Raw genomic sequence first — 20924 nt, forward strand, 5'->3', positions numbered from 1 at the left:
CATCTGAGACATTTTTCGAAAGTCTTCCCTTTCACATCTTCCCCAGAAAAGTATTTCCTATGTGTTTAGCCAAGGTTAGGTACTTAAGAGGCACCCAGAACAAGTTTATTTATTAAAAACCCTCTCTTTTATAATCTAGTTGAGTGGCTAAGACTAGCTTGGCTTGAAAAATTATGATCAAGACAATTATTCAACTGCTAAATTGGGGGAGTAGAAACCATAAAACATCAGAGCAAAATGAGTTGGAGTTCAAGAAAACATCAGAGAGAGAAGCAGTGGGCCTTGAGCTGGTCCTGACTGATAAGTAGAGTTTAACTAGATCAGGGTTTCTGACCCCAGCACGACTGACAGGTTGGGTGGACACTTCTTTGTCTTGGGGGCCAACCTGTGCACTGCATGATGTCTAGCAGCAGCCCTGGCCTCCACCCCACTAGATGCCAGTAGTACCCCCTCCCTAGCTGTCACAACCAAAAATGTCCTCGGGTATTGCCAAATGTCTCCTGGGGGGCAAAATCCCCAGTTGGGAACCAGTGAGCTAGATGGAAGAGAAAGATGACAGCAGAAATCAGAGCAATGTGAAAAGACTTGCTCACTTAATTCAGAATCCTGACTTTATCCGCAAATGCACCTAGTCACAAACTTGACTTCTTTTGGCATGTTAGTCAACTTTGGATGCACGCTTTATACATGTTCTCTTTTTCTAAATTTGTTTTCATTGTTTATTTATGTTTGAGACAGAGAGAGACAGAACGCAAGCAGGGAAGGGACAGAGAGAGGGAGACACAGAACCAGAAGCAGGCTCCAGGCTCTGAGCTGTCAGCACAGAGCCCGACGCGGCACTTGAACTCATGAACTGCAAGATCATGACCTGAGTTGAAGTTGGACACTTAACCGACTGAGCCACCCAGACGCCCCTATACATGTTCTCTTAAACCTATACCCTGCATCAAATTTGGGTTGAACTACTGACGTGCTTTCCAACTGCTTTTGTTGTGGAACCCTTTATTCCAACAAAATCTTAGCCGGAAGCACAAACAATACTAAGGACATAAGCAGTATGGTTTTTGTTGACTCTTGAATCAAGAACCATCCCCTCCCCACATGCACCCCAGTCCTGTCCAATGGCCCAATAGCACGACAGTTCCCAGGGTGTCTTACTACACTGTGAACGTGCTGAAGGCAAAAGTGGCATGGAGCCCTACAATAACAGCTATCATACTGTGATATAAGCAAAGCAGCAGTGGATTAGAAGTTGCAAAATCTGAGACTTTTTATTAACTGGAACTTTTTACTAAGTGCCTGTGAGAATGCATGTCATTTGACCTCTCTGAACTTGTGATTCTTCATCATAATCTCTAAGTCCCCTTTCAACTTCAAAATGTTATGAATACATAAGCACGACTGTGTCACATAATCCGTGAGCCCAGAATAATGATGTTGGTGATTATAGAGAAGCTGATTATTTATAGCATCCCCCCAAATTCCCCTCTAGAGTCAAGGGGGAGTGAAGAAGTGAACTTGACCTCTAAAATCCTCTATGAATAGCACTTTGGCCCTTGTTTGATTTATTCATGCTTGAAATTCACTAGTGCTCAGTCTGGCTGGCCTTTGTTCAAAGGATCATGCTAAATGAGGTCACAAATGGAGGTGCGAATGGCTACTTTAAAAATTAAGAATGAAAGTGACAAATCTGGGACACTTGCTGCCAAATCTGTAAAGTTTAGAATAAGACTTTAAAAAAAGGAAATGGAATAGATTCTGTTATGGACAAGCATGTGCCCAGAATGAAAGTCTAAACATTGTAAAAACAAGAGACACATAAGCTGTAGAGCCTGGAATCATGTCTTTCCTACCTCAGTGGTACCACTAGCCTGCCCTTAGGATGAAAGAGTCTCACACTAAGAGCAGACACAACATTCCCATCCCCCACCTTGGAATGACTTTATGGTTTTCCATAAAAAGCTCGTGCTGGGCATGATAGGTGGGAATTTGTGCCTTTACTTTCTGTTTTGCTCCTTCTTTATAAGAGAATTGGAACCTCCCTGCAACCATCCAATACCACAGAGAAACAGCACAAAACCACAGCTACCAAACAATGATGTTGAAATCCACAGCTATGAGTCTATCAAAATATGATGCTGTGTTTACAGATTCCCGATTTGGAGGAGTCATTCTGCTCTTCTATTTCAGACGTAAATGAGATGTTATGCTAGTCACAGATAAATGATGATTTTTAATTGCAATGGAAAAAATGTTTTTCAAATATCCAATCACCCAATTCTTAGAACATGACAGACACATGAACTATTTGGTGGTTGAAAAATACCACACCAGTGTGTGTGTGTGTGTGTGTGTGTTGAGGGAGACCTCTCTGGTCAATAAAGATTAATTCAAAGTTATCCACAGCTATTCAGTAGTGATAACTGGCAGGGGAATAAAAGGTTTGTCTCATGGAGTTGGCTCTTTCCAGGTATAATTTCTCCTTGTACTAGGAACTGCTGAAGCCTTAATATTGTTGCTAATTTGTTACATTTTTATTTATTCATTTTGAATAATATGGACATAGTGAAAAGCAAACTATGCAGTTTACATACAGTGAAAATTAAGTCAACCTCCCAGCTTAGTCTCTCAGTCCTTCTGTTACATTTCTTAAAGAGATTTATTCCACACACATGCGTGTTCATATACACACACGTGTATGTTGCAGACATATGTCGTTTTAGGTATGTTATTTTATATATATGCATGTACACATATACCTATAAAAGCTCCCTTGTTGGGGTACCTGGGTGGCTCATTCAATTGAGCGTCCGACTTTGGCTCAGGTCATGATCTCAGTTTGTGGGTTTGAGCCCACGTCAGGCTTTGTGCTGAAAGCATGGAGCCTGCTTCAGATTCTGTGTCTCCCTCTCTCTCTGCCCCTCCCCTGCTCACACACACTCTCTCTCTCAAAAACAAACATTAAAAAAATATTTAAAAGCTCCCTTGCAACATAAATGGGAACATATCCATACTCCCTGCACATTTCCCCTTCTACTTAACAATATGTGATGGATTAAAGATGCTTGTGAATCTTTGCCATTCTTCCCATTGAGAGTTGCAGTTTTTTCCAGATTCTCCCTTTGAATCTGGGCCTGCATGTGACTTGTTTTGACCAGTAAAATGTGGCAGAAGTGAATCTGTAACTTCCAAAGCTGAATCTTACGAGCTTTGCAGCTTCTAACTTAACACACTTGGAACACTCCCCTTTGGAACCCATGGTATAAGAATCCCAAGCCATATAAAGAGGCTATCTGAGGTGTTCTAGACACTAATCCCAACCAGTAGCAATAGCTAACCAGGTAAGCAAGTCATTTTGGATGTTCCAGTCCCAGCTGAGCCCTCAGATGACTGCACTCCCAGCTGACACTAAATTGGGCAGAAGAATAGCCCCGCTGAGCCCAGTCAATCCTCAGAATTACAAGAAATAAGGAATGGTGGTTGTCTTAAGCCCCTATGTTTTGGGGTGATGATTCTTTTTCAGTAGAGTATATAAAACTAAAACTATAAAGCAGATTTATATAGCTATATAAACTATATAGCTAACATATATTCATATGCTTACTATGTGTCAAGCACTGTTCTAAGTGCCCTTCTGTATATTGGCTCCTTTAATTCCCACTAACTCGAACTCAAAACATTTTTTTAAAAGATTTCATTTTGGGGGCGCCTGGGTGGCTCAGTCAGTTGAGTATCTGACTCTTGGTTCCAGCTCAGGTCATGGTCTCACAGTTCATGGGTTCGAGCCCCGCATCGGGCTCTGTGCTGTCAGTGGGGAGCCTGCTTGGATTCTCTCTCTCTCCCTCTCTCTCTGCCCCTCCCCTGCTCGCTCTTTCAAAATAAATAAATAAACTTTAAAACTTTTTAAAAGATATTTTATTTTTAAGTAATTTCTACAGCCAGTGTGGGGCTTGAACCCGCAACCCTGAGATCAAGAGTCTCATGCTCTACCAACTGAGCCAGCCAGGTGCCCCTAAACATTTTTTATAGAGGTATACCATCCCCATTTTACAGATAAAGAACTGAACTATACAGAAGTTACGTGACTTGTCCAGTACCCCAAGTGAGTAACCTATACTACTGGGATTTAAACTCAGGTCTTTCACCTCAGATACTTTGAAATTAAGCACTATCCTAGACAACAACCTCATTGGTTACTTTAGTCCTCTCCTGATGGACATTCCAGTCATTTCTAATCTTTTGCTTGTGAAAATAAGGTTACAATGTCTTTGTGTGGACCTTGAAGTCTATGTGTAAGAAGAAAATATTCTTTTTATTCTTACTGGTGTAATTATTATTTTTATTTATTGAGGTATAATTGACATACCTTACTTTCAGGGGTACAATGTCAAGACTCGACATTCGTATACATTGTGCAATGGTCACTACAGTAAGTCTAGTTACCGTCTGTCACCATACAAAGTTAATACAATACTATTGACTATATTCCCCATGCTGTACATAACATACAACCCCATGACTTCTGTATTGTAGAGCTGGGAGTCTGTACTTCTCAATTCCCTTCACCCATTTCACCCCCTTCTGGCAACCACCAATCTATTCTATCTGTGAGTCTGGGTTTTGTTTTGTTTTTTAGATTCCACATGTAAGTAAAATCATTTAATCATGTGTGCAAAAAGAAGCCATTATTTTTAATCAAATGGAAGGATGACTAGATTCAGTTTATTTTGCTGCTTAAGTAAGCATCAAAGAAATACGCTGGGTAGACAATGTCAGGTGCATCCACTCCAGTCAGAATAGAGTTCCAGCCCATCTGGCCCTTGGCAGTTGGTGCCAGAAACCTTACCAGGAGACATGAGGATCTGGAGACCCCAAAGAGATTGTTTTTCTTGTTTTCATTTGGGCTCCAAGTCAAGCAAGTAATAAACTAACTTTCTTCAGAGTACGCTGTACCATAATGTATATATTTATAGGAGTTCTCAGATACCTGAAAAGGGTATTTGGAAAGTAACCTATGAACCTTGACCTGTGGTCCATACAAGAAACCTGCTGCCATAATCACTGCCACTTCTGAGGAACCAATGACCATATGTATTAGGCACAGGTGTACATTCCACGGCTGTATATCTCCTTGGACTTCACTCCAATAATAAGCACATTTGGAAAGAGGGTGGACAGACAGAAGCTCTTTTCACAACTGCTTGGATGTCTCTTCCACTCTGACGTTAGACTTCCAGCTCCACAAAGCTGGAGACTGAAAGCAAGTCACTTGCTATCACCTCAGCAGTCTCCAAGGCCTACCTTCTGAGTTGCCAGGACAGCCAAAGGACCAGACCCTGCTGGCTGTGTGGAAGGGACTAGTAAAGAAAGGTTTTAGTATTTGAGAGCTAATGAAATATGCTTCTATTCATTAAAATGTAGAAATGAATACCATATAGTGCAAAATGATCATGAAATAGTTGCCTAATTATATTTAAAAGATACCCACTTGGGGCTCCTGGGTGGCTCAGTTGGTTAAGTGTCTCACTTTGGCTCAGGTCATGATCTTCTGATTCATGAGTTCAAGGCCCACATTGGGCTCTCTGCTGTCATCACAGAGCCTTTCAGATCTTCTGTCTCCCTCTCCCTCTCCCTCAAAAATAAACATTTTAAAAAAAGATACCCACCTAAGAGCCTCTCTTCTGCTCCTGCATATGGATTCCTTCCCTAGGAACCAAAGCCTTGGGAAGAAAGCACGGTAATATAGCTTGCCTCTGTCTTCAGGACAGCTGAAAGGGGCTTTAAAGTATCTTTTTCAGTGCCTTCATTGTACAGAGAAGTAAACTGAGTTCCAGAAAGAGGTGATTTGTTGAAGGTACTAATGGTTGACACATCAGTCAGCTATTACCAAAATAATGCATGTAACAAACTACCCCAAACCCCAGTGTGTTAAAACATTCACTCTTCTCTGGCTAGGGATTGACTGACTGAGGCTGCACTGGGCTCCAAGCTGCGAGTTGAATTCAGGTCTCCACCTGTGTGGTGGTGATGATGATGATGATGATGATGATGATGATGGTGGTGGTGGTGGTGGTGGTGGTGATGGTGATGATGGTGGTGGTGGTGGTGGTGGTGGTGGTGATGGTGGTGGTAGTGGTGGTTCTTCTTCTTCTTCTTCTTCTTCTTCTTCTTCCTCTTCTTCTTCTTCCTCTTCTTCTTTTTAAAGTTTATTTACTTTGAGAAAGGGAGAGCAAGTGAGCAAGAATGGGGAAGGGGAAGAGAGAGAGGAGGAGAGGTCTTCTCCATCTGTCTCTCATCCCTTGGACCAATGGGCTAGCCACAGTTTGTTCTTGTTCTTTCTTCTTCTTTTCTCCTTCTCCTCCTCCTCTTCCAAGTTTATTTACTTTGAGAAAGGGAGAGCAAGTGAGCGAGAATGGGGAAGAGGAAGAGAGAGAGAAGGAGAGGTCTTCTCCATCTGTCTCTCATCCCTTGGAGCAATGGGTTAGCCACAGTTTGTTCTTGTTCTTTCTTGTTCTTTCTTGTTCTTCTCCTCCTCCTCCTCCTCCTCCTCCTCCTCCTCCTCCTCCTCCTCCTCCAAGTTTGTTTGAGAAAGGGAGAGCAAGTGAGCGAGAATGGGGAAGGGGAAGAGAGAGAGAAGGAGAGGTCTTCTCCATCTGTCTCTCATTCCTTGGACCAACGGGCTAGCCACAGTTTGTTCTTGTTCTTTCTTGTTGTTGTTGTTGTTGTTGTTCTTCTTCTTCTTCTTCAAGTTTATTTACTTTGAGAAAGGGAGGGCAAGTGAGCAAGAATGGGGAAGGGGAAGAGAGAGAGGAGACAGAGAGTCCTAAGCAGGTTCCATGCTGTCAGCACAGAGCCCGACGTGGGGCTCGAACCCACAAACCATGAGATCGTAACCGGAGCTGAAATCAAGAGTCAGATGCTTAATCGACTTAGCCATGCAGGCGCTCCCAGGGTTTGTTCTTCTAATGGACAATGTAAGGCACACAGGAGAACAAATGTAATGATGTAAGCATACTTCAAGTCTCTGCTTGCAATATATCTGCTAACAGCTCACTAGCCAAGGCCAGTCACGTGGCCAAGTTCAACACTGACAGGACAGGCAGGGATATATTCTCTGCTTCCAGTGAAGAACTATAAAGACCCATAGCAAAGGGCATGGATACATGGAGGGGTGAAGAATTGGAACTATGAAGAAATCTACTACAGTTGGCAAGTGACTAAGAATTAGAACCAAGGCCCTTGACTCCCAGCTCATTTCCACTTTTGTGTTTGTAAACAGTTTATCTGTCTTAGAAGCTGTTTTTTTCAAGTTCATGAAGGTTTGTTAAATTCTGAAAGGAAGTGAAGGCAGGCAGTGAAGAAAGGAGACTATAGTGATGATGGCAGTGTGGTGATGTCCGGGAGGGCCAGCAACGCTGTCCAACATCTACTCCCTTGTGTGGCGTACATTCTCCAGTTCACCCTGTCGGGTGAAGCCAGCATAGCTGCTGGTCAGATCCTTCTCTATCTTCTCATAGAGTCCAAGGCAGGTGGCCAACTGTGTATCCATTTCTGGAGGTAGTTCAGTACTGTGCACAATGAACTGAGGTCCCTAACACTGAGCTTATAATATGCACAGACAATATGGGCTCCAGAACCAGACAGGGCTGAGTGTGAACCTTGGAGCCTAGCTCCATGACCAAAGGCAAGTCACTTTGCCTCTCTGAGCCTCAGGTTCCTTCCATACATCATCTTCTATGCTCTTTTCTCTTCCAGCTTGATGTAGACAACCTCAGTGACTTTGAAAGTCATTGTAAGGAGACATAAAGAAGCTTGCATTCCCGAATCCCCGCTTGGAATAGCTAATTTTTGCTTTACATGTGTAAGTACTCCATTATGTGTGAGCCATAATGCCCACATGACTCTGCTTATTATAACAGCTAGCATTACCTTAACTAATGCGCTCTTATGATTTTCCCCATCATATCGATGAGGAACCTACAGCTTAAAGGTTAAGCTGCTTGCGCAACCTGACACAGCTATTAAGTGGTGGCTGTCAGTTATGTATCCAAAGAGTCTGGCTCCAGAGCCTCTGATCTTAAACATCATACTGCTCTGGTGCTCATTAGCAGTAGTGTCAATCTTATAGGGTGGTTGGTTGTGTGGATTAAATGAACTAATGTTTATCAAGTCCTTGGCACAATGCCTGCCATAGAGGACACAGTAAACACAAGCTGCAGATGTACGATGCTGTTCCCATGTAATATGTAATAGAATATGATGTCCTCTGAGGTCTGGAATAGTGGGGAAAAAGACACGCAGCCTCAGAAAGACTTCCAATGACAATTTTGTGTTGAGATCATTTTAGATCATACCAACAGCCCTAAGAAGTGTGCCAAGTGCTTCTTTCTCATACATGATTTCACTTTATCTTCACAGCCAACCTGTGGGGTGTGGAGAGTAGGTCATGTCATCCCGAACTATTAATGTGGATTCTGAGGGAAGATTCTGAGGGGAGACTGATGTGCTTAGGTTCAGAGCCTGAATTTGGACCAGTGTTTCCCATTTCTCACTTGCAGCTTCTTAGTCCTAAAAGGACTTGAAACAGGGAACCAGACCAGTGTGAGCCAACCTTCTTAGGTCCTAGATCCATCTGTCTGATAGAAATATTATGCAGGCAACAAGTATAATTGTAAATTTCCAGGTGCCTCATTTAAAAGGCGGGAAGTAACTAGGTGAAGTTAATTAAAACAATATACTTTATTTGGGGCACCTGGCTGGCTCAGTTGGTGCAGCAGGCGACCCTTGAGCCCCACACTGGGCATAGAGATTACTTAAAAGCAAACAAACAAAAAATAATATACATTATTTGGCCAAAAATATTTTAATTTCCACATGTAATTAATATTAAAATATTAATAAGATCTTTTACCTTTTTTATGAAGTCTTCAAAGTTTGGATATATATTTTACGGTTACAGCACATCTCAATCTAGACTGGCCACATTTCAAGGGCTCAGTAAGCTACTGTGGCTAGTGTCACAGGTCTAGAACTAATGCCTTCCCTGCAGCTGTCTTAGGATAAAGCCTTGGACAGCCTCCCAAGGAAAATGGCAAAACTTACTCTTTACTCATTGAAAGTCTAATTATATGCCTTTAAATAGGAAATACTGTGTGAAACAGAGCAGTGTATTTTAGAAGATTACAGACATGCTTAAGTTCCAAAGCTAAGAAATATATTCAGCATTAGGGAACCTCGTGCATGGAGTGCTCTTCCCAACTAACAAGACTATTTGCAGAACTCACAATGGAGAATGACCCAAATATCAGCTTAGGTGATTTTAATGAATAACACAGATGATAGAAGCAGAGAAATGTGCTAAAGCTGAACCATATAGGGCTTTCACTTTTTAATTAGCATTTCTTCATATTCTATCGACCCACTTTTTCTTGGCTGCTTTTGGGAATGCACAATTACACACGAGTTTCCTACATGCCAATAATGGCAGGAAGGAATCACTGTTTTTTGGATTTAGTAAGTCACCTTAGGAGGAGTGCCCATTATGGAACTCTGCTTCTCACATTTCATTTTAAGTATTTGCAAGAACTGGTAGCTAAAACAGTCCTGGTTTACTGTGTTTATATGCATATCAAGAAAACAGAAGACCTAATTTCAAAGTCCTTTTTGGGCTACATGACTTACAACTTACAGTGGTTTGTATCTGAGTTATAGCAGTAAATTCCCCCAAAGCCTGACCTTGTGATCTTAGAATATGTTTTTACCACCATGCTTCATTTATCCAGCATTGTTGAAGATGAAGTTTTCCTTATATGTGAATTATCCAGGTAACTGAAATGTGTTGATAAATTCCAATATATACAAGTATTTTTGAGGGAAGTCTTTCTAAAATGTGGCCTACAGCACCCCCTCCATACTTTCTTTTAAATTTGAGATAGAGCAAGCACATGAACGAGGGAGAGAGGGGGAGGGGGAAGGGGAGAGGGAGGGGGGAGGAGAGGGGGGAAAGAGAGAGAGAGAGAGAGAGAGAGAGAGAGAGAGAGGGGAAGAGAGAGAATCTTAAGCAGGCTCCATGCTCAGCATGGAGCCTGATGCAGGGCTTTATCCCACAACCCTGGAATCATGACCTGAGCCTAAATCAAGAGTTGTACACTCAACTGACTGAGCCACCTAGGCGTTCCTCCCACCCGTAAACAGACTATTCAAAGCATATTTAATTCTTATTTCATGACTTAGGGTCATTGTTTATATCTGCTGGGGCATGCACATTTAGAGATTACTGAGTCATACGGTGTTCTTAGAATAATTACTTCAATATGATAAGATTTTAGCGTATTTTGAAAGCATTTTAATGACTCCAGTCACCTCATGATGTAAGTGTATCCCATTTTACAGACAATTGAGCCTTAGAGAAGTGAAAACACTCACCCATCAAGTCTCTAGCTACCGGATTTCTACATAGCTCTAGATAAAGTTGTATTAACTTTGGTAGCTCTTTCTTTTTTCCTTTCCATAGCTCAGACTCCTGCTTTTTGCTAACTCATGTATGTTATTGCTACAAAGCTCCTGATTTATTTTGTACCTAATTATCTGAGAGAAGGCTTGAGGATCTGTCCTCCTTTTCTAAAACCCTACGACAGCTTTTTACCACTTGAGGGACATTTTTGCACACTCCAAGGTTTGGAGCTCTCTTCTAGATAACTGAGGCTGTGAAAAGCTGAACACTAGAAGATGACCCTGAACATTCTCTCCTCCCAGAAGACTCTTTTGGCATGAATGACATATTCCAAGTAAAAAAGCTTGACCAGAGAGAGGGAAATACCTGACAAAAGTGTCAAATAAATGTGTGTAGAGCTGGTGGGGTCTGCACCACACATTCAATGGCTCAGGAACCCACAGTGCAATGACAAATCCACAGAAGGCAAGTCCTGTTGGCGACTGAACCACAGAATGAACTATGCCAGGAGTAACCACAGGCTGGATTAAGCATCAAACTCACATCTGTAAGTGCCAGATTTTCCTGGCTGGGCACTCCTCATCAGGGGAACATTGCATCACAGCAAATCTAAGATGCCAATGATTGTAAGATACACTATTATTTCATGACCATCAAGAAATAAAAACACTCCCAACTACACTATGCCACAATACTTCTTGAGCACTTACAATTTGTAGTTTATGTTTATTGAATGACCCATTTTGACTTAATTGATATGGAATTTTTTAATGTGCTACTCTAGAACATACATTAAAAAGTCAGAGCCTGAGGATTCTGAACCAATTGTCAACTCAAAATCAAAGATACCCATGCCTTTCCACAGAGGAGGACAAAGGAGGGCAGATCCTCTGTGTCATGAAAAGAGTTGTTGACACAGTTGGTCATAACAGTGTGCTCCACTGTCATCTCTGGGGTTTTCTTCCAAGCTGCTGATGCCCATTCTACAAGTTCAGATGTTTGTGTGCTTTCTAGATTTTTACTTGGGGGAAGCACAGAAGGTTTTCAGTCCAAGTTTGCATATGGGCAGACAGTGCCCATGGCTTGGCTGACAAGAAAGATAGGCCTCATCGACTAGATGTGTCTGGATTTCAGAGATGCTAAAATGTGAAGAAAGTATCTGCTATAATTGATGAATTCAGTAGGTCTGGAATATGTAGATCTCTATATGTTTGTTATTAAAATCTCATTAGAAGAATCAGAGGTCTTTTTTTTTTGCCTTTTATAAATAGTAAATAGGTATAACTGGACATGTCCTCATAAGGTCTAAGTTGTTTTTTATTTTGTTTTGATCTCGTTGAAAACATGTGGATGCAAGCTTGAGAAACATGCTTTCTCTTGAGTGGAATGAGAAAGACGGTTAAAAGTTAGCAGTTTTCCCCTAAATCGTTAAGTAATTTCCCCAGCCCGTGACATACAGTTGAGCCTTGAACAACACAGGTTTCAAATGCTCGGGTCCATGTACTATGCAGATTTTTTTTTTCAATAAATACGGGCCAGTACTGTAAATGTATTTTCTTCCTTTTTTTTTTTTAAGTTTATTTATTTTGAGAGACAGAAAGAGCATGAGTGGGGGAGGGGCAGAGAGAATCCTAAGCAGGCTCCGTGCTGCCAACTGTGGAGCCCAATATGGGGCTCAAACTCATGAACTGTGAGATCATGACCTGAGTTGAACCAAGAGTCAGTTGCTTAACCAACTGAGCACCCAGGCACCTTGATTCCTTATGATTTTTTAAATAACGTTTTCTTTTCTTTTGCTTACTTTCTTGTGAGAATACAGTCCATAACACATATCATATACAAAATATGTGTTGATCGACTTCATGTCACTGGCAATGTTTCTGGTCAATAGTAGGTTATTAGTACTTAAGTTTTAGGGTACTCAAAAGTTTTGCGTGGATTTTCAACCCTGCAGAGGGCTCCTGTGCCCTTACCCCTGTGTTGTTCAAGCTTTACTGTATGTGACACAGTATTTCAGTCTAATTTTACCCTGCTCAATAACTATTAGTCTCTCATTTTGCCAGGATTCAGTAACACTCTCCACATTTCTGAGATATAGTGAAAGAAGAAATTGGTATTTTTAAATAGCCTATTTAAAAAAATAGTCTGTGCATTTTTACAAAATGTTTTCTAAGAACTCAAACTCGGAGATCTCAATATAAGGTTACAGTAACAATGAAAGGTTCAGAGGGGAAGGCTCTGTACACAAAGATAAATTTTTTTCCGTTGAAATTTCACAAAAATGTATGTCACTTACCCTGTCACTGTGTGTCTGACCCCCAGCCTTACGCTAAGAACAAACTATTTTTAAGTATTGGGAGCCAGGCACCCAATAAATCTCAACTTTAATTTTTATTTGCCATTAAACTTTAAAATGATCAGGTTTCTCTCATGGACATACATGCTTCATCTTCTGGAAAGAAATCAGAAGCCTGAGATGCGTAAGAGAAGGCACAAGGAAATGAAAGGATCAAATGGAAACCAAGAATATGCTCTCTTCCTACTAAAAAAGAAGCCCATGTTACTGGGCTGTCAAATTGAACAGCTGATTTAAAGGGATACGAAACACTCTAAAGCAAACTCAGAACAGATTTTCCCAGAGCACACATGGTTAATCTTCACCTAGGGATGGAAACCAGGGCAAGGCAGACACAAGCAGCCGCCTGGCCTTTGAAGTGCTGCGGAGGCCAGTATATTTCAGTCAGAAGCAAACACCCCTTCCTTCAGGTGCCGATTGGAGTTTATTAGCTGTGATTTTTATGAGATACTGAAAGAGGCTGAAATACTGCTGCATAGCCACAGAAATGTGTAGTGTGGGAGCCAAGAGTCATTACCAGTTGTTGAGAAGTTGACAATGGGGGCTTCCTGAAAGATTCTTGCAGTCTGTGTAGAAAGGTAACACAGAAGCCATTTTCCCTCTCGAAACTAAAAAGCTTTGCTTTTTTATAAGTCATGAATTATTTTTTGAGTTCAATTTTTTGATAATTGTACATTATCCCTCCTTAGCAGGTCCACAGCTCCCAAAATACCTTCAGGACCTTTTGGGGGAGAAGGTGACATCTAAAGAGGTTAGTTTTCTAGGGGCACATTGTGCCTACCGTGGAAAGAAGGCAGGAGGAGTTTCATGATAAAGACGTTTAATTAAAAAAAAAAAAAAAAAACGAAGAAGGGGTGCCTGGGTGGCTCAGTCAGTTAAGTGTCTGACTTTTGATTTTAGCTAAGGTCATGATCTCACCGTTCACGGGATCGAGCCCTGCGTCAGACTCTGTGCTGACAGCATGGAGCCTGCTTGGGATTCTCTCTCTGCCCTTCCTCTGCTTATGTTCTCTCACTCTCTCAAAATAAATAAAATAAACTTAAAAATAGTTTAATTTCATCCCATAAGCCTTGGACTGAATTCCTAACAAGGGAGATAAAGCATTTACGGTCTTGGAAGGTTTAGAGCACACAGACTGATTTCTTGTCCATTGCCTTTTCTCAATGAGGACATTTGTGTTACAGGTGACAAGACAAAGCAGGTCTTTGGCTCTCATTCTTAGGCAGGATCAGGAATGGCCAGAGTATAGTGCATAATGATTGTATTATGCCCATTGTCACTAACACAAACCTTAAATTCACTTCCTCAGGAAAGGAAGGTGTGGCCTTTGGAGGAAAACAGATCCAAATTTAAATGTTGTCTCCACTTCATACTGGCCATAATATTATGATAGATTTTCATATGTTATAGAGCCATATCAGTTAGCCACTGCTGCATAACAAACCACATGAAAATTCAAGGGTTTAAAACAAAAGAGTTTATTATCACTCGGGCATCTGCAGACTAAGATTTGCCATATCTAAGAGCATCTGCTTTGGGCCAGGGAGATCTGCTTCTCACTGCAGGTCTATGAGTTGCCTGAGGTGGTTTTGCTTCCTGTGTCCAGCACCCCCCCCCCCCACTCCCCTTAACCAGCTGGCTGGCCAAGGTGCATTTTCCCCAGCTCAGCAGGAGAGGGGCAAAAGAAAAAGTGGAAACCTGTGTGGCCTGATAAGGCCTAGGCTTAGAACTGATTTGGGGCACCTGGGTGACTCAGTCGGTTAGTCATCCAACTCTTGCTTTCTGCTCAGGTCATGATCTCATGGTTTGTGGGATCAAGCTCCACATCAGGCTCTGCACTAACAGTATGGAGCCTGCTTAGGATTCCCTCTATCCCTCTCTCTCTCTGCCCCTCCCCTGCTCGCTCTCTCTCTCTCTCAAAATAAATAAATCTAAAAAGAAAATTAAAAAAAAAAACTGATTCATACCACTGCTGCTGACAATCCACTGGCCAAAGCAAGTCCCATAGCTAAGCTCAAAGTTAAGAGACCTTTAGAAGAAGTGCAAAGTCACATGACACAAGATGTAGCTACAAAGGGAAGGTGAAAGGTGAGCCCTCTACTTATTAGTCTTCTTTTTCAGAATTACCATGGTTTTTTTACTCATTTATATTTCACATAAAATTTAAAATAATTATGTTATCAATAATGTTCCATAGGAATTTTTTATTACAAAAATTTTTTTAATGTTTATTATTTATTTTTGAGAGAGACAGAGCATGAAGGGGGAAGGGCAGAGAGAGAGACAGAGAGGGAGACACAGATTCAGAAGCAGACTCCAGGCTCTGAGCTGTCAGCACAGAGCTCGATGCAGAACTCGAACCCACGAACGGTGAGATCGTGACCCAAGCTGAAGTCTGGATGCTTAACCGACTGACCAACCAGGTGCCCCTATAATGTCCCATAGGAATTTTGATTGGGATTGTGTTAAAGTTATCAATTAATTTGGGGGAAAATAATATTTCTATAATATTAAGTCTTCCCATTCAAGAACATAGAATGTCTCTATAATTCAGTCAGGCCTTATTTTACGTCTCACAGTGAAAACTATGTATTATTTCAAATCAGTCCTCTACACTTATGAATAAGAATAATTCCAGGTATTATTGATGAGAGTGACCTTAAGTTCCTTTCTGACCACAGAGCATTAGTTTCTGGCTGCGGATATTTTAGTATTACCAACACAAACTGCTTAAAACTCATTCTCTCTCATGACCATCCTAGATGATGAACTTCAGGTCTCTTTGAAATATACACAAACAAATAAGCATTTTTTTTCATTATTCAACTGACAATTACCCACTTAAGAACCAAATATCATCCATTTTAAAAACAAAGAAAATATGAAAACATAATTTAATTTTAATATCTTATTTGCAGAGCATTTTGGAGTTTACAAAGCACTTTTCATACAGTATCTAATTTGGTCCTCATTACAACCCTATAAAGGAAGCAGAGGTAAATACCATCTTGATTTTTCACATAACGGCAGTGAGACCCAGAAAAATTAAATGACTTGCCTCAGGTCACAAGGCCATTGCTCAAGAACTCAACATTTGGCTTATAGTCCTACACTCCCTCTTTCTTCTCTCCCAGTCTTCATTGAGTTCTTTGTCCTTTATCCTTGGCAACCAGAACTGCCACTCTGAGGAACTCTGAATTTAGAAGAGAACTGAACTCCTAGAGCAGACCCAAGCTTTCAGTTTACATGTAGAATTTTGTAGCTCTGGAACAATTCTTGCTCCATGTTTTAAAAGGAGGCAATGAGGGGCACCTGAGTGGCTGAGTTGGTTAAGTGTCCAACTTTGGCTCAGGTCATGATCTCACGGCTTGTGGGTTCGAGCCCCACATCAGGCTCTGTGTTGACAGCTCAGAGCCTGGAGTCTGCTTCGGATTCTGTGTCTCCCTCTCTCTGCCCCTCCCCCACTCGTGCTTTGTCTCTGTCTCAAAAATAAATAAACGTTAAAAAATATTTTAAAAAATAAAATAATAATAAAAGGAGGTAATGATCTCTGGAGGAAATAACTCAGACTTTGGAGCTAGACAGACTTGTTTTCAACTCCCCACTCCATCCACTACTGAGTCGCTTTGAGGCCTTGGGTAAGTTGCATAAGCCTTTGAGCCTCAGTTTCTTCATTTTTAAAATGGGATGAAAATACCTACTTTGCAAAAATACGGCATGAAATAGAGTTTATGTAAATAACATACCTGCAGGAGGCATCTGGCATTTGCTAAAAATGTGGCACAGTAAGTGGATCCAAATACACATGGGTGTCATTCAGGAATTTCAGCAGCAGGGTTGTTTTCTTTAACAAGAGATTTACACCTTATAAGCCCTAATAAAAGAGATCTGGACTCTTTCAGACAGTGTGGAAAGGAAAATGGATTTGCAATAAAGCATATCAACCAGGACTCTACCAAAAGTTTGCCACCTCTTCCAAATTCAGTTGATTCAGGTCCAAAATTTCCAAAATTCAGGTCCATAAAAGAAAAATATCCATATTCATATTGCAGATGTTCCCATGTAATGACAAAATGGTGTCACAATTTTCTCAAATAGTTGAATATCTTAGATAATATGACTGTTTCATAGAGACTAACAAAACACATGGGGATGATCAGGCCCCCACGAGTGGAGGTTTGGGTAGAAGCAGTCAAGGGGGTTTCATTGCAATTTGCCTCAAGCCACCTAGAAAGTATGCCACTGAAAAACTTCCTTCGCAGTGCACGTGCCGTGCCCCCACCCCATCTCCACCATACCTTCTTCTCCGCCTGTGTCTATCTAGAGAAAACCAGACCAGCAGGTTAACTGGCCACCGAGCAGATAAAACATTCACAAGAATGGTGAGTTTCTGGTTGTCACAGCTGGTCAGACATTTAGGCCTCATGCTGGCATTGCTTACATCTACATCAGTCCAAAAAAATATAATGCAAGCCACATAGAGAACTTAGAATTTTCTAGTTAACTGCATTAAAAGAGGTAAAAGGGAATGGGTAAAAATAATCTTAATAACGTAACTTATTTAGGTCACTTCAACATGAAATCAATACTAATGAGTTATTAACGAGATATTTTATATTATGTTTTCACACTAAGTCTGTGAAGGGTATGATTGGTCCTCACAGCATACCTCAGCTCGGACTGGTCACATTTCAAGTGCTCAACAGCCAGCTATGGCTGCTGCATTTGACATGATACCACCGAATTGACCACTCCTCCAGCCTTCTGGCACAAAAAGTCTGTATCGAGGTAAACACAAGTGTAGAGCTTCAACAAGACCTTTGGTTCTCAGGACTACCATCTTTTTTTATTTAAAAAGTGGCGGGGAGGGAACTAGCCTTTTCATATTGAAAGTGTGCCATTCCAACATGTTTTAGGGTTTTTCGCACTTGCAATGGACTTCCTCCAACTGGAAAAATTTGAAAAGAAATTTAGGGGACAGAACGAGTGTAACACATCTACCTATTTTCAACCTACTTAGGGGCCTTCATATGTCTGAAAAATCCCAACTATTTCCATGACAACAGACATTATAATGACGTCTACTTCTTGACAGGAAGTGAATTTATAAAGCCTGGATTTATTATCTGTGTATCATTTTTCGAGAAATGCATCTGAATAAGACAGGCAGACCACACTTTCATGAAATAATTCACATAGTTGACTGTCAGTAGACTCGGGAACTTTGTAAAATACCATGCTTTATATTCCTAACACTATCATCCCACTAACTGTTCCTCACACCCAGTTAGATTCTGACAAATGAATAGCAGATATCTGTCACAAATCACATGCCATTTCTCACCTTTGCGTTTTACTGGCTTTACTGAATTACTTGTGTTTGGGGGCAGGCGACATAAATTGCACAGGCCTCCCCTGCACTGTTGCAGGGCTTGTTAACTGCAGACGTGAGTGCTTGGTGGAAGAGGCACAAAGGGTCTGAAATCCAGCTCTGGTCTGCACACCAAGCCATGCACCCTGATATGGGCTGCTCTGTCTGGAGCAAGGCATGCCTTTTTCTAATTCATGGAGACAGCATACAGGCTAGGAGCAGTTTGGGCCACCCACATCTCAGTGGCCTGTTTGGGAAATATCAGGGGTAAGTCAGAGAAGTGAGCAAAAGTCCAGGTCACTTCTTGCAAAGAAAAACAAAAGAAATGCTTTTCATATAATATTTTGAAACATAAGTAAGGAATTGGTTCAAATGAAGGCAAAAGTGGCATTAAAATAATCCATAAGCTTTAAGATGGACCAAGTCCCCGTAAAGCAGAACTCTTCTCTATGGCATCTCTGCATCCCTGTTCACACAGACTGACGCAGACACAGCCAGTGTTGGGAACTCTATCAGGGGAGAGCCCCCATCTCACCTTTCTGACTGTTGCCCCTTCCCACAAAACACTAGCTCCCAGAACCTTGACCGTATGGTTCACTTCGAAATTCACAGCTGGCATGTAGTAGGAGCTCAGTAAACATTCATCAACCAGTTAGGCAACCGACAAGGCTCTTGCTTTTTGCTGAAATAGTTTGTGCTATTCACAGACATCTCTAAGTGTTCATGTTGTACAACTGTAAGGTGTGATCATCATATTGTGGTTATTTTGTAAGAGAATCGTCATCTCTTAGAGATACATACTGAAGCATTTATTATTTGTAGATGAGGTGATGTGATCTCTTGGATGGCTTCAAAAGAATTCAGTGGGGGGCTGGCTGGGGATAGAGATGAGGCAAGATAGGCCATGAGTTGAAAACTGCTGAAGTTTGGTGATGGGGACATCAGAATTCATTATACTATTCTCACTACTCTTGTATATCCTTGAAAAAAAAGTACCATAAAAGAATTTATTATTCACTCAGTAACACTCACATATATTGAGCACCTAATATGCACGAGGTGCTAGAGATTTAGTGGTAAACGTGAGACAAGTTCTCTGCCCACAGGGAACTTAGGTGTGGATGAAGGAGCCAGATGGCTGATAAACAAAGTAATTATACCATATGATTAATGCTAAGATGAAAATATGTGGGTGTCATGAGAGAAAATAAGTGGCAAGCAGTGGTTATTCATTTAGAGTGAATGGTCAAGGAAGGCCTCCAGATGAAGGCAACTATGAAGCTGAGTCCAGAAGGATGGGAAGGAACTAACTGCCCAACAGGTAAAGAAAGGGCCTTGCAGGCAAAGGGAAGAGGAAGAGCAAAGGCCCTAAGGCAGAAAGAGCCTGGCGGGTTTAGGCACTCTTAGAACCAAGCGAGGTAGGAAAGAATGGCATGAGGTTTGATTAGAGTAGCAAATAGGGACCAGATCTTAGAGAGTCTTGTGGCCCATTGTTAGGAGGGGGGCTTTATTCAAATTTTCAGAAAATTACTCTTCCTGTCCAGTGTAAAACTGCATCTCTGTACTGTGTGGCCATGTGACTTCCTTTGATTGACAGAACATGAACAGAAGCGAAGTGTACCATTTTGGGGGTAGAAGCTTAGGAGCAAGCACATGCTTTGCCATATTCTCTTTTCCCTCTACTGCCATCACTTGCATGGTGACTGCCTCTTCAGCCTCAAGCCAGTAATGACAAGAAACAGAGCCTCAACTGACCCCTGATGGCATAAATAAGAAATAAACTTTTGCTATTTTATGCCAATAACATTTGAGGGATTTTTGTTCTTATAGCATAACCTATCCTATCCTGATTGAGACACGGGATCAACGAAAGTTAATCAAGACTTTTTATCACATATCTCTCCTGAGCCTTTAACCATCTTAAACCCACTGCAAATCTCCAAGAGAATATGCAGTATTTTCCAAACTAATTTGACCACAAAAACCTTTTTGAAAGAACTTTTGTAAGATACTCTGGAAATGCTAAGGTTGGGTTTGAGGGCAACTTTTTAGCCCTGATGACTAATTTTGAACTGATCAACAAAAGTTCCTCAGAATTTTTATACAGACCACTATTAAGTCAAGTCTCCCCATTCTTTATTTCCACAAATGATTGTTTTAAACCTAAAAGCAGAATTTTACATTGATTTCTATTAAACATTTTAATGTTACAACATATTGGAATCTAAATGCTGTCATTTACCTTGGACATCCTTTCACTTGAGGGCTCTGATCTGGGGAGGGCTGGTTGCCCCGCAAAGGGACTTCCAAAGGGGCTTTCATATAATCAAGCCCCTTGACCCTCTGTTTCAGGCAGCAATCATGATTTGATCTCACCTTGGGATTTCTGATCTATATCAGGCATGCCCTTGACACTCTCATTCAACTAATCACCAAATGTCTTCCCTAGCCATATCTACTCTATTAGCCCTGGTTGGTGCCCCCCAGTCCCAGCTCTACCACGCTTCCTGCTTTGATTGAGATCTTCTCCTGGATTCCACAGCAACCCCCCTGCCTAAACCCACTCCATCTGAAGAACATTTTCAGCAAAGCCCTTGTTATGCACGGTTTTTGACAGACAATTCGCTAGTGGAAGCCCCTGCCTACCTCCAACCATCATCTTGCAGCTGTAACCACAGACTCCCAGCTGATGCCTGTTGGTTGAACCTACATCCCTTGGGTACCTGGGATCTTTCCCAGTCTCA

The sequence above is a fragment of the Acinonyx jubatus genome, chromosome X (assembly GCF_027475565.1).
Source record: "Acinonyx jubatus isolate Ajub_Pintada_27869175 chromosome X, VMU_Ajub_asm_v1.0, whole genome shotgun sequence".
Lineage (NCBI taxonomy): Eukaryota > Metazoa > Chordata > Mammalia > Carnivora > Felidae > Acinonyx > Acinonyx jubatus.